The sequence below is a fragment of the Chroicocephalus ridibundus genome, chromosome 3 (assembly GCF_963924245.1).
Source record: "Chroicocephalus ridibundus chromosome 3, bChrRid1.1, whole genome shotgun sequence".
Lineage (NCBI taxonomy): Eukaryota > Metazoa > Chordata > Aves > Charadriiformes > Laridae > Chroicocephalus > Chroicocephalus ridibundus.
The window spans coordinates 28,348,690-28,361,678 of NC_086286.1; the positions used below are offsets into that span (position 1 = coordinate 28,348,690).

The 12,989-nt window shown below is 40.9% G+C and overlaps 1 long non-coding RNA gene across 1 annotated transcript in view; it reads left to right on the forward strand.

Annotated features, from left to right (window-relative positions):
- The window catches only part of LOC134512804 (uncharacterized), a 127,773-nt gene that overhangs the window by 27,498 nt on the left and 87,286 nt on the right, over nucleotides 1-12,989 (forward strand). The window contains exon 6 of the long non-coding RNA XR_010070246.1: nucleotides 3,056-3,178. This is a non-coding gene — a long non-coding RNA (uncharacterized LOC134512804). The remainder of the gene's footprint in view (nucleotides 1-3,055; nucleotides 3,179-12,989) is intronic.

The window sequence follows — 12,989 nt, forward strand, 5'->3', positions numbered from 1 at the left end:
TGTTTCCTGCCACTTGCATGAACTGAGAAATGTAATCTTAAAGCCAGAGCCAATATAAATATTTTTTCATAGAGTGATGTAACAACCAGCTTTTTGTTCCACAGAATTCAGACTTACTTGAAACTCTGAAACTTTCGTCCGTCTTCAGTCTGTCCTGAAAAATAATTTCAGGCAGTCACTTATATAAGTGAGGAAGTTGTGGATTTAGCATTGTAGGAAATTATTGCAGAATCATTATTAAAAAAAAAAAAAGGTTAAATTTGTGGGACTAACTTTTTAGGGCCCATACTCTGCTCTTAGGCTTCATAGTGAAAACCTGGAGTGAACTTACTCTGCAAATGTGCTTGTGTGGAGACCAGCAGCTAGTCCAGGAGAAGAGAGTCATAGTGAGTATTTCTGGAGAGTCTGAACAAGAAATTGTGGTTGATGGTAATATCAAGACCAAGAGAAAATGGAATTGGATTTTAAGGGAGAAGTTTGTGCTATAGGCATAGTTTTGGGCAAGAGGCCAGCTGAGATGGTCAAAGCCAAAGATTGTCACCATGGGATATGCCCCAGAGAGGTTCAGCCAAAGGACTTGAATGTTGGAAGTTTTTCACTATTGGTTTTGTGTTTTTTTTTTTTTCGTCAACCAGTGTAAGATTAATTTACAGTGTTTGGGCAGGGGGGAAGTTGGGGGATGGGGTCAAATTGATGGCAAGCTGCCAAAATCTGCTTAACTTCTTTATCAAAAGAAAAATAAACTTTCATCTGCTTTTCTGATGTCTTTGAGTGTGAAAATGGGTGTCTTGCAAACTGAATGCATAAGCTGCCCTGCTGCAATGAATTTCAAATTCTTAAAGTTTATGGGACATTATTAAACCTGCAGTTATAGTGGTATGTTAGCAATTGCTGAGTTTTACTAGCTTTACTTGAGTTCACTTTAAAAAAAAAAAAAAGAAAAATCTTGGTGAATTGCTGCTGCACTTGGTTTCCAATGGTCAATGTTCAATTGCTGCTTGGACTTCTCTGCTGATTGTTTTGATTTGCTGCTCAAAGGCCAACATGTAATTCACTCAGTCTGGTTCCTGAGTCTGATTATGATTTTTATAGTGCCATCTCCCAGTCTCAGTCTTCATAGTTGGGTTTTTTGTTTTTTGGTTTGTTTTTTTTTTTTTGATTGGCCGGGGGTTTTTTTGATTGTAGGGCCGTTGCAGCTTCATTTTCTATTGTGATCTTTCAGTGAGATGTGCCAGGTCTGCAAGATGGACCTATTTTTGACTCATCTCCCATCTGATTGCTGTGAAACTGCACTTCTCCAAGGATGCCAAAGCTTCCAAAATATTCTAATTTACTCAAATTAAATGTGGTCCTAATAAGTTTCCCAGTTATTGTATTTGTCTGACTCTTCTGACCATTTTCATAAAACTATTCTTGTAAGACCCCATTAAAGAAGGACCCTATTTTCACAGAATCACAGAATTTCAGTCACTTTAACTTTGCCAAACTTTTAACTGTTAGGTTTAAATTTTGTAAAGTGTCTGCATCAAACAGAATGTGTTTGCTTAGACAAAAATGCACCAATATATTCTAGCATTTTTCGGAGTAATGCAAAGGAAAAGAATACACTGTTTCATTTACATTTTAACTATTGAGTATTAAAAAGATAAAAAAATAAGCATTTGTGGCCACGTGCTTTGAATCAGAGACCTGACAAAGCCAGAGGTTTGAGTACTTGGGCCAGAAATATATCTTTTGACGTCTACCCTAAAAAATCTTACCTTATTTGATGAAATTATCAACTTTTTTTTTAGAAATCAGGATTCAAATATATTTTTTGTAAATCTTCTCGTTTATAAAGTCAGAATTATATGGAGCATTGACGTTTCCTCGGTGTTGAAAATTTTAGTTTTGCTCAGCTATTACCAAGGTAATTTCTTCTTTGATACCATGTGGTAAAATGCTTTTGGATATCGCATTTTGAAGCTACGAGGGGTACCATTGAAAATGCTAAGAGGTCAATTCCCATTTCTGATTTCTGGAAGATTTTAATTAAGCATGGTAAAAAAGAAAAGGAAGTCCACTGTCATGTGAAGACACCTTCTCTTCACTGATGGTTAAATTGCTTCATGGTGGACGTGGCGGGGTTGGGTGGTGAAGGTGGCCTGCAGCCGTGCAGTTGAAGATCCTGTCATGTAGTGAATGCACTGGAAAGGCTGAATGAAAACACTGGAGAGGGACAGATAAGGATTTTCCTGAATGGCAAAGTAGTCTTGACGTCAGGAATTTTACTTAATTTAACTTATTGCCAATTAACATAAACTTTTAATTACTTGATTCAAGTATTGAGGAAAAAAGGACAATTAAATGAACTCTTAGGGAAATACGTTTCCTCCCCCTTCTCCAGGCTCGGCTTCAGTCCGACTCCTCTCCTCCTCCTCCCTGGTCGCAGCCTCCCCCATCCCCACACGTGTTGCCACAGCCTCCCAGTCCCCTTGGTGAGGTGACAGGTGGCACAGCAGGTTGGGCTCTCCTGCCGAATGGCTTTCTGCTGCCCCTTACTTGTTCTCCTCCGTGCCAGTGTGGGTCAGCCATGGCCACAGTCCCTCAGGGGTGTTCCTGGCCTGGTGTGGGGTGACCTCAGTCCCGTGGGGGTGTCCCTCCTTTCTCAGGGAGCACCTCCTTCTGAGAGCGTGTCTTCAGCCATGTCCCCCATGATGCTGCCTTCTGCATGTCCCCTCCATTGTGTTTCATTTTCTTTCTCAAAATGTGTCTCTTCCTCACGTGTCTCCTGCCCCAGTGGCTGCTTTCTTTAGCTACGTCTGAGCAGAGGTGCGGTGGGCTGCCCTGACAGACTGCAGTTTTGGGGTGCTCATAGTGGTGTTGGAGTCAGCAGGACCTTGTGGTGACCAGCCTTGGACCTCCTCCACACAGGGCCCTGCAGACCCCCTGCTACCCACACCCTGCCATTTAGGCCCAGTAGAAATTTAAGAAGGTTTCCTAACTTACCAGTTCTTGGCTTACACCTTAAGTATATTTTTGATAAATACAGGGCTTGTTATAAATCTATTTTCAGAGCGTCCGAATGTGAAGTCGTATAGATGGGTGTGTTATTTGGAATTGGACTAATCTGAACCAAAATGCTTTCAAGCAGTGGCACTATGCATCGTGGTGATGGGCCAAGACACCTCATGCCCAGGTGAGTGCTAATGAAGCTTGGCGTGATTAAATGTCCTTGAAAAATCTGAAGACAATTTGTTATAAAAGAAAATCTGAAGGTGTTTTGTTACAGGAATTCACGTTGCGCTTTCCTGATTGGGATCTTTCTTGATATCAATCATCTGTTGAATAACTTGAGCTGAGAGCAGTTCAGATGAGCATACCCTAAAAACTGAGTCTTAGAAAAGGCATTCAGATTTGGTACATTTGGTAGAGAGCCGATTCATTAAAACCTCTTATGTTTCGCTGCTGCGTGGAATTTTGCTTTGCCAGATTTTTGACGCCTTTCTGCAAAAGTCACAGATAAAGTTTTGAGGAGAAAAAGAGACATCAAGTATCTTTTCCAATATTTTCTGGTTCTGGGACTGAAGAGCTGCTACAGCTAATTTTCCCTCTAAACATTAGGCACTGCTATTTGAAAACACGAGGAGAGAAGTAGGACGGCAGTGTCCACTAAAAGCATGGGTTTAGTGGAAGATGTGAGAATACAGGACTGGCAGAAGCAGGGGTGAATATTATAATATTTTAATCCTGCAACTTTGTTATGTTATGTTGTTTTTTAACTACAACTTCAATGAAAATAGTATCCCTGCTTATAGTTGAACTGCAGTCAGCTCCCTTTGTGCAAAACACCAATTGATAAGAATGAGTTATGCCAGCAAGAAATAAAGACAGAATGTTACTTGAAAGCCATGCTTGTCAGATAAAAGGGGGAATAATTTATTAGGATTATATCTTACTGTACCTTTGAAAAAAATTACATTAAAAATACAAACAGTGAAGAGAGAAGCATTGGGTGAAGAAATACAGTTAAAAGAGCACATATGTTTCAAATTCTTACTTGGAGAAAAAAATCCCCACATATGTTTTTATTTTAATTTGCATGTGTGTTGTTATCCTTGTGTTAACTATTAGGTAAATAAAAGTATTGAGAATCCATTTTTCGGTGAAGTTTGGTTAGGAATATTTGTACACATTGTGAGAGATAATTTGAAAGCTAATTGAAGCTTTGTGAGGAAACAATTCCCTGCAGGTCCCTTGTTTTAAAATACCTGTCTTTTGTGTACTAGTGTTGACCAAAGGCACCTATTTATTTCGTAAATGAAATCATTTTACCCTTCAGTTTGCATTTTTGACATACCTTGCTAGAGTACAGCATAACACAGAACCATGTCACAGCTACAGCTGTAGCAAGAACTGAACTGTAGAGGAAAACACATTTGGTTTTGGTTAATCAGGTACATGTTTTCAGCCATGATTTGTTTAGATAGCGATTTTAGATACACTCTTGTAAATTTACTAAGTTTTCTACTGAATTGATAGGGGGATCTCATGCTAATAAACCCAGCCATTTGGTCACAAGTAGTAGTGATATCCCAGTGCCATTGAAATCAGTGGTAAAAAACCCATCAGCTTCCTTCAGTGGAACTTGGTTGTTGTCTCACAACTATTGTATAGGTCTCCTGATCTCAAGTCTGCACTTCTGTAAAGATTTCTGGTGAAAAAATACTCATTTTATTTTAGTTTGCAAGACCCCTGACATAAGAAAAACTGCTTGTGTGATGATGGTCTAGAACCATCCTGTTCTGCTTTTGTCATCAAATTAAAGTGCCTAAATTAGGAGCCTTGACCCTTTTCAAGGTCAGCTAAGAGAGATGGGGCAATTTATCCCACCTGGGATCTGATTCATCCTCTGGAGGTAGCTGTGCTGTGCTCTACACAGGTGGGGTAAGGCAGGCTGAGGACCTGCCCGTTACTTCTGCGCTTCCCTGGAGAGCATGAGATCCTCAGGTGCTCAGGGGGGCGTTGATCTGTTCTGTTGTAGGCACTCTGAGGAGCAGTCACTGGAATATCACAAAACAGAAGTCGAGGTGGGACTTCTGAAATTACCCCCCAAGTAGCTAGGCAGTGTGAACTTACCTCTTGATGTTAACTAGAAGAGCAAGCAGGTGAGAAGGAATTTTTACTCTGTGCCTTGCAGGAGCTAGAAATGTGTTGGGCACTGGCCTTTGAATGAAAATAACTTTATGGACTCATTATGCTCCTTCTTTGCTGCAGAAAAGCCAGTGATTTGATATTGTTGCCTCTGCCACTTTATTATTCCAAGAAATAGTCATAAAAAGTAGCAATAGAGTCATTAGAAAACTCTATTAAAACCATCGCTGTGCCTCTAACTGCTGCAGGAAAAGAAAAGGCTTCTGCACCAAAGTTTTCTATCCAAGATTTTTGCCCTCTGTAGAGACGAAGGAGGCTAAAAAAGAAATCCCTGTCTGTAGTTCTTGCCAAATAGGCATGGCTTCAGTGTTTGGAGAACCTCTCCTGGGAGATCAGGAATGGTTTGATGTAGAAAGATTTATGGGCACTTAAAATGTATAATGAAACTGTTATCTTTGCTCTCTCTCTTCTTTCTAAATCATATAAAGTCAGGTGGTATGTACTCACAGTAGTATTAATAACTGTCAAGTCAGGTATAAAGCAAAAAATATTTCTAACTCGGGGAGAACTTAGAGCTGAGGACGAAAACTGTCAGTGGAGAAGTGATTTTTGTGTTGTCTCCAATAGTAAGTAAGGTGCGGTGCTGCTCTTGCAAATCATTCTCTATGAGAAGATCTTGTGCCAAGCCTCGTTAACTTCAGCGGGAGCTTCATGAGAGCCTGGGGATCCTGCCTTTCAGAGCAATTTATGTGACTGAGGCCGAGTTGGAGAAAGAGCGTTGTGTGTTGGAGGGCAAGGTGTGGAGCTGCTGCCAGAGGGAAATAAGCAGGGAAGGAGTTGAAGGGGGAAATAGAAAGGTAGTAATGCAATACTATCAGAAGAGTTTTCTTGGATTAAAAATCCAGCTGAAATACATTCTCTTTTCTATTTAAAAAATACAGCCTTATTAATCCTGGATTGCCAGGGATCAATCCTGCCTCCACTGAGGGCACTAAAGTCTGTTGCTTGGTTTTACAAGCCTGGGGTTTCAGCCCCTTTCAGATCATTCACATACGTGTATTTCTGACTTGCACAAGGTTGCCAGAGCATTGCAGTGTTGGTTTATACCCTCCCGTATTTTCATGCTAAGATGGAAACGTTTTGAAACTCAACTCAGAAAAAGTGAAATTCTGAAAGAAAACACAGAAGTTCCTGTTAAATACTCTGGAACTTGTGTAGAATTTAAAAAATTCTCCAAAGCTGGCTTGAAAAATGTGTGACATTGAGGACCTATCACGCTATCTGTGTTTTTAGACTTTCCTCACCTTTGGCCATCCAAAATTGCTGCTGTGGTAATCATTGCAAGTGATGCTCTTGGGAGTGGAAACTCAATTTGTCAGACTGAAGTACCCAGAGAGAGAAGGTGAGAATATACATTGAAACTCACAGTTTCCCTTTTCTCCGTGTATTTTCTTGCCTTCTTTATTTTCTCCTAGCCTGTTTAAGATCCTCAGTTTAAAAGTTGTTTTGCTTACTGTCGGGACTGGCCTGCTAATCTCTTCTCCAGCTCAGTCCTACGTTCTGTTTCATGAAGGCCAGCACCATTGGTGCTGAGATAGGTGTTGCTGAAAAACCTGTCTTTAGGGTAAGTTTCTTCTTTCCTCTCACCCCCTTTAATAAGAGTTTTGCTGATGTAGTGAAGTCTGAGTGCTTGTCATTAATAATAATTAGAAAATAGTGTCTACAAGTTTGAAAAGGCTGATTGAAAACAGGAGTATACGTGATTCTTGTGCGTTCAAAGTTAATACATAATCTATTTGTGCTGTACTACAGTATAATATAAATTTGTTTTAAATAACTTTTTGTTGCTTTTGGAGATTTGCTGTTTAAACTATCTTTCCCCCCTCCCCCCCTCAGTGGCTAAACACTTTTAACCTCCCTTTCCTAAATCTTATTCTGTGCTCCATATGTATGAGATCTCATTTTGAACACTTATTGTTAATTTTTATGATTGGTGTAGAAGAGAAGCATGGAATCCGGGTCAGTTGGATTGAATCCATGGGAAAATGCCACTAAAAATTAATTTATGATGGATGAGAATGATGCTGAAAAGGCTGACTTAATTTGTTTCATTATGTTTGGGGAATGAAGATGAAGGCTTGACAGCCCCAAACTGAGGTGGGCACAGCAAAGCCCAGTTCTTGGCAATCTTCACGCACAGCTTTGTCCATGTGTCTCTTTGATGATAGGTAATATGCTGCTCTTTGGCAACTCCTGAACAAAATCCTGAATTAATTTTGCACCTAGGGGAGAGTACAAATCATCAGTGTGATGCTGTTTATGGTGTTTATTTTTCAGAAACTTCAGCAGTGCAAAGAAATGGTTCTGAAACATAGGCCGGGGGAGGGAGGAACAGGAGAAATGGGGTAGGCAGAGTAGGAAAAGAGGATGTTTCACACCACTGTGTCCAAGGAAGAATGGAGACCGAGGGCTGAAGACTGGGCAGTGCTTAACCTGCGGAAACTCTGTGTCCTTAGCAGGGATTTGTCCTTCCACATACACCATAACTGTTTTGTACTTTGCGTGCGATGGTCTGCTGGTAACAAAAGGATATCAGTAAATGAATTTCTCTTCGGGATCTGAATCATCTTTAAGCTTCTGAGATGGTGTAGTTTCTCTTTTTATGCCAGATCAAGTAAAAAGTACGGTTATTTTTTTTAATTTAATGTCTGAATAGCTCTCATATACGTTATTAAGAGAACTTCTTTCATGAGCAGAAGCATTAAGTGCTGCCTCTTCTCATTTCACTAATGAAGGGAATGACTGATGAAGTGAGAGTGTGAGAGTTCACACATAATTTCATTCTATCTGAATTTGAAAATGCTGAGCTACGAAAGTGCTAAGAATTTCCATTTGTGGAATAAAGAGGAAGATGACTATCAGAACAGGGCTCCTGCTTCGAACTTACTGCAGTGATTTTCTTTAGCATAACTTCTTTTGTTGTAGGAAAATGTAAAGATTCTGAAAATAGTTTCCATTTTAAACAAAGGCAGCTGTGTTTCTGGGTTAGTGAGTGCTGGTGCTGTGTGTGTCTTCATATGTGATCTTGACGCTCTGGATCTGTCACAAAAAAAAAATGAGGATTTGGCATCTAGTTAATAATGATGGGGATCTACCTTCTTTGTCATCAAAACTCAGTTTTGGGAAAAAGGAGTTTTCTTTACAAAATAATGTTTAAGTGTATTTATAGATTCAGCCGAATTTCAGCAATAAAGGCATGCGTAACTGCTTGCACCTTGTGGTATATCAGGCATCAGTGCTGTAAACTGCTATTCCCCATGCAAATGGTGTTGCCGTATGCAAACATGGAGAAGTCTATGGCCACTTAGGTGTTTACAAGCACACAAACGTGTGCATGTTTATGACTATGCAACAGTCCATGGACTTTGGCCGCGGAAATGTGGTCAATAAAGTGCAAAACCATAGATGTATACATAAGCGCATTCCCTGCTTATTAGCAACCTGCTATAAACCCCTGTTGACATAGCTATTGGTTGTGCGTAATCATCGTGCGCATTTTTAACTATCACGTTAAGATTCCCAGTTTCTTGTAAAATCAGTCACTACAGTATTTTCTTTTTTTATTAATACCTGTGTGTATGAGGTGTCTGACAGAGTTATTATCCACTTTGGTGATGAAAAACTCCTGCTGAGGTCCAGGAGAACAAGATTGCAAAGACCAGCATGATGTCTGTCTTATAAAGCGCTCATTCTTCTGACTGACCATCTGTGTGTGAAAAAGGACTGCTATTACGCAGCAGTAGTTTTGTTGAGCTTGGCCTTGATTTCTTTTTTCCAGATTCTGCCTAGCAAAGAGGGAGGGAGAGAAGGGAAAAAGAGAATTTCATTGGGGAATGGGGGAGGTGGGGGTGGAAGGAAGGAGGGCTGAAAGCTTAAAAAATGAGTGGCTGGTAGAAGAGTACAGTAAAGGCAGTGAATAATTTTACTGTCCTGGTCTAGCAGCTTGGGAACGTGCCATGTAAAACAATAACATCTTCCAAGTGAGAAAGGTAGAGATGGAGAGGAAAGTTAGGGTGAAGCGTGGGGAGGGGACTGGAGGGAAGAGAGGGATTGGATCCTTGAGTGCAGTCATTGCCAGTCCTTGGATCAGCTACTTTTTCTTTTTCTTTTTTTCTTTTTTTCATTAAATATTTGACACTGAGTCAATGCCCAGGATATAAAAATCTGTACTACTCTGTTACCATTGCTTGACAAATAACATTACAGGTAGGCTGCTGGCTTCGGGTTTTACCCATATAAATTAAATCGTTATTGCTGCTTTGGAGCCTTATGGACCTCACCTCTCTAAAATCATCGTATGGCACTGAAGGAGATCTAGAGGCAGGGCTCCAGGAAAGATGTAGGGCTGCTATGCAACTTGGCCAGGGCCTTTTTTCATTTTCTTTTCATACGTCTACTGAATATGTTATCCAGGGGCTTTTGAAGGCTTCGTAGATTGTTTTCCAAAAGTTTAGTAGGCTTATCAATTGAGACACTTTCTGCTAGTTTGCTCTTAGCCAGGACTACAGTGGATGTCTGGGATTCTGGCACAGAGAGTGTCTTGGTCAGTGTGCTGAGGTGCTGGGAAAAATTAAGGTAACTGTGCATGAACTGCACAGTGTTTGGGTGCCTTGGCAAGAAGTATGCTGCTTTGGGAAGCTTTGGGCTAACCTACGGAGCATTTCCTGCTCTGTTCCAGGCTATTTTCTATGCCTGGTTAGTTACAGCGATGTGCTGCAGGAGTGTTGGTTTCACGTGTGCCATGCAGGATAGAGGAGGCTTTCAGGGCATGGTGGCCCAGAACAAAGGGGCTGTCGGTTCGCTGCTGGAGAAGACTTCTTGTCCTGACAGAGATGGTATACGAGGCTTGGGCAGTGGCCACCCGCAGCCCGGGTTTGGGCTCACATGAATACAATTTTTGTGGTATCTTGGAGACATCTGGTTTGGAGGAAACTGATGCTGTGACTGAATGTGGCCTTAGTTCTTAGTTTAATTAAAAGTTAAACTCCAACAGGTCTGATGCACCATCTGGTGAGAAGATGTACTGTGTCTGCCCCTCTTCTTCCCCCACTGTCAACGCGCTGGGGACAGTGACACTGAGCTGCCACTGGATTCATGGTTAAGCCTGCCTTTCATCAGCGACTGAACAGACCCCATGGGACACGTTTCTCTGGAGAGGTGCAGCAAACATGAGTTTCAACTGCCAGTTTGACAAGTAGGTTTTTCTGGAGGGTGTGAAATTGTAAGCAGGCTCCGGGCTTGCTGCGCAGGAGGAGGTGCAGGGCTGAAAACCTGAGAACAATGCTGGGGATATTGGGTCATTTCAGGCATTTGAGCCAATGGTGATAGGCGGCAAGCCCCGGAATGACAACAAATTGGTCTGAAAAAAACCAAAACAAACCAGAAAGTCAACCAAGAAAAACAAAAAGGATAGAGGAAGCTGAGCTTCCTATATTAGGTCTTTTCTTAAAGAGCTAACATGTATCATAGCATTGATGGAGACCCAGCAGGGAGGTAAGAAAGAGAAACGTGTTCCTTTACTAACTCATAACCCATGTTAGTTAAGAGGTATTTCGTGCTTTTATGAGGATGGATGTGGCAAGCCTCCAAGAAATGGGTGAAATAGAGAACTCTTCCCCAATTAGCTATAACATCACAATAATGCAATAGAAGGAATGGTAATCACAGGAGGAGGAAGTAACTGACAAAAATCTGTTCCACGTTATCCAAATTATTCCTGATCTAAAAATGAGTATAAGCAGTAAAAGGACAAAATTTGCTAATGACACAGAACTATTCAGGAAAATCTGAACTCAAATCAACCCTGGGGAATTGCAGATGCTGTTATAATGCTGAATGGCTGAATCTCTTTTCTCAGGTTATTTTCTAATCTTAGTAAATGGAGAGTGAAGAAACTAGTGTAGATTAAACATATGTTGTTACTAGCAGGAAAAAGCTATTCCCGTCTCAGGGGAAGCACCTCAGGTGTTACTATGGCTAGCTCTGACAATGTCATCTCAAAACAATGACAGAACCAGCTGGAATGCTTAGAGTTCATAGGAAGGGAATAAAGATCAAAGTATAGAGCATCGTGCCACAGAGCATTCACACCTGGTGTTCCATGTGAAACTCTGGAAACATTGTAATTTAAAAAGGATTTTAAGAAAAACTGGAGAGATGGATCATAAGGATGCTATGAAATTACTTATACGTGGCAAAGAGCTTGATGGACTTCCTAGGCTGAAAAGAGTGACTCTGGGGGAAAGATGATCATTATATTTAAAAGCAGTGAGTGTGAATGAAGAAGCGTAAGGAAGGTGAAAAAGGAGCTATTTCTCATCATTTCTGACTAAACAAGAACTACAAACACTCAGTTAAATTCTAGGATACCTGATTTTAAAAAAGCAAAAGGAAGCGTGAAGAAGCCGTGGATCTTGTTGCCCCAGGATGTTGTCCTGGACAAAAGCATAATTGTGTTCAGAAAAGGATTAGGCGAATTAGAGGAGGCTGGGTTCTTGAGTAGCTATTAAGCATGATGGCGCAAGTGCAAGCTCTCATTCAGGAAGTGTCTAAGCTTATATCTTGCTGGATGGATACAGCAGGGAAAGAATTACTCTGTATATACCCTTTTTCCTAGAGCTGTTATTAGACTGGACTATACAGACCTTTGGTTGGCTCAGTATGGCAGTGCTAGATTGTGAAATATAGGGGTTTTTTCCCCACTTGGTAGCATAAGTGACTTCTTGTCAGCCGTGTACAAATGGCACAACACATCACTGAGTGAACGGGGAGAGTGTTTCCGGAGGGTGTTCCGTGACGAGGTGGGCTCCGCGGAGCGTGCCAGGATGACCGTGCTCGTGGCAAGGGTGCCCGCATTCCTCTCTGGTTTTACAAGTGGAAGGGGTGATGGAAAGTACTACAAGGCAACGTGCTCTTCATTTAATACAGATCATCTGTCTTAGTCCCAAAGGTGATTGAAAACACATTTTTACAACAGAAAATGAATGGCCACAGTTAATTTGGTAGATGGGAATCTGCTCTGGGAAAGTGAACAACGGCTGATCACAGGGTCACGTTCTTGCTGATAGTGCGGCTGCTGATGTTTTTTCCATATCAGTGTCAAGGAGGGAAACCAGCAGCTCCTATGCCAATGAGAGACCTATCTGTTATGAGTGTCAGCACTTTGTAAACTACTTCACTCTACTCCCTGTCTCTTCCCTTCACCTCTTAGCCTCCGCTTTAATAAATATTTTAGATGGAGAGATATTCTCTGCAAGACCTCAATGTGCTGTGTAGATGTACTGTAAATGTGTAGAAGAGATGAGCCTCCTTTTACCACCTGCTCTGGATTCCACTCACAAAGATCTGATGGTAAAAATTAGTAGGATAGACTGGGAAGGCAGGTGAAAAAGTAAATATGCTCCGATTCAGACATAAAAGCTGACATTAAAAAAAGGATCACCAAAACACTTGATAAGAAATCTGTGTGAGTAGACTCTGACTTTTAGAATGTAACTTAAATGAGTTGTGCTGAGGTTTTGCAATATTTAATTCATGTTAATTGTTTTTTTTTTTCCTTTTTTTTTTCACTTCTGATTTTTGTCCAAAAGTGGAAGTGCAGGAAATCCCCCAAGAAAGGCAGTTCTGGAGATTTCCAGCTCTTTTTGGGGCTCCAGAGATTCAGATAGTTTGGGTAAACCTGTGAACTTTTGGATGTTTATCTGAACTGAACCTGAACTCTAAATCTTCTAGGGTTCACCCAGCTAAGTCAAAGGGAGGAAGGCCTATAATGATAATTTTAATGTTCTTTTCTCATT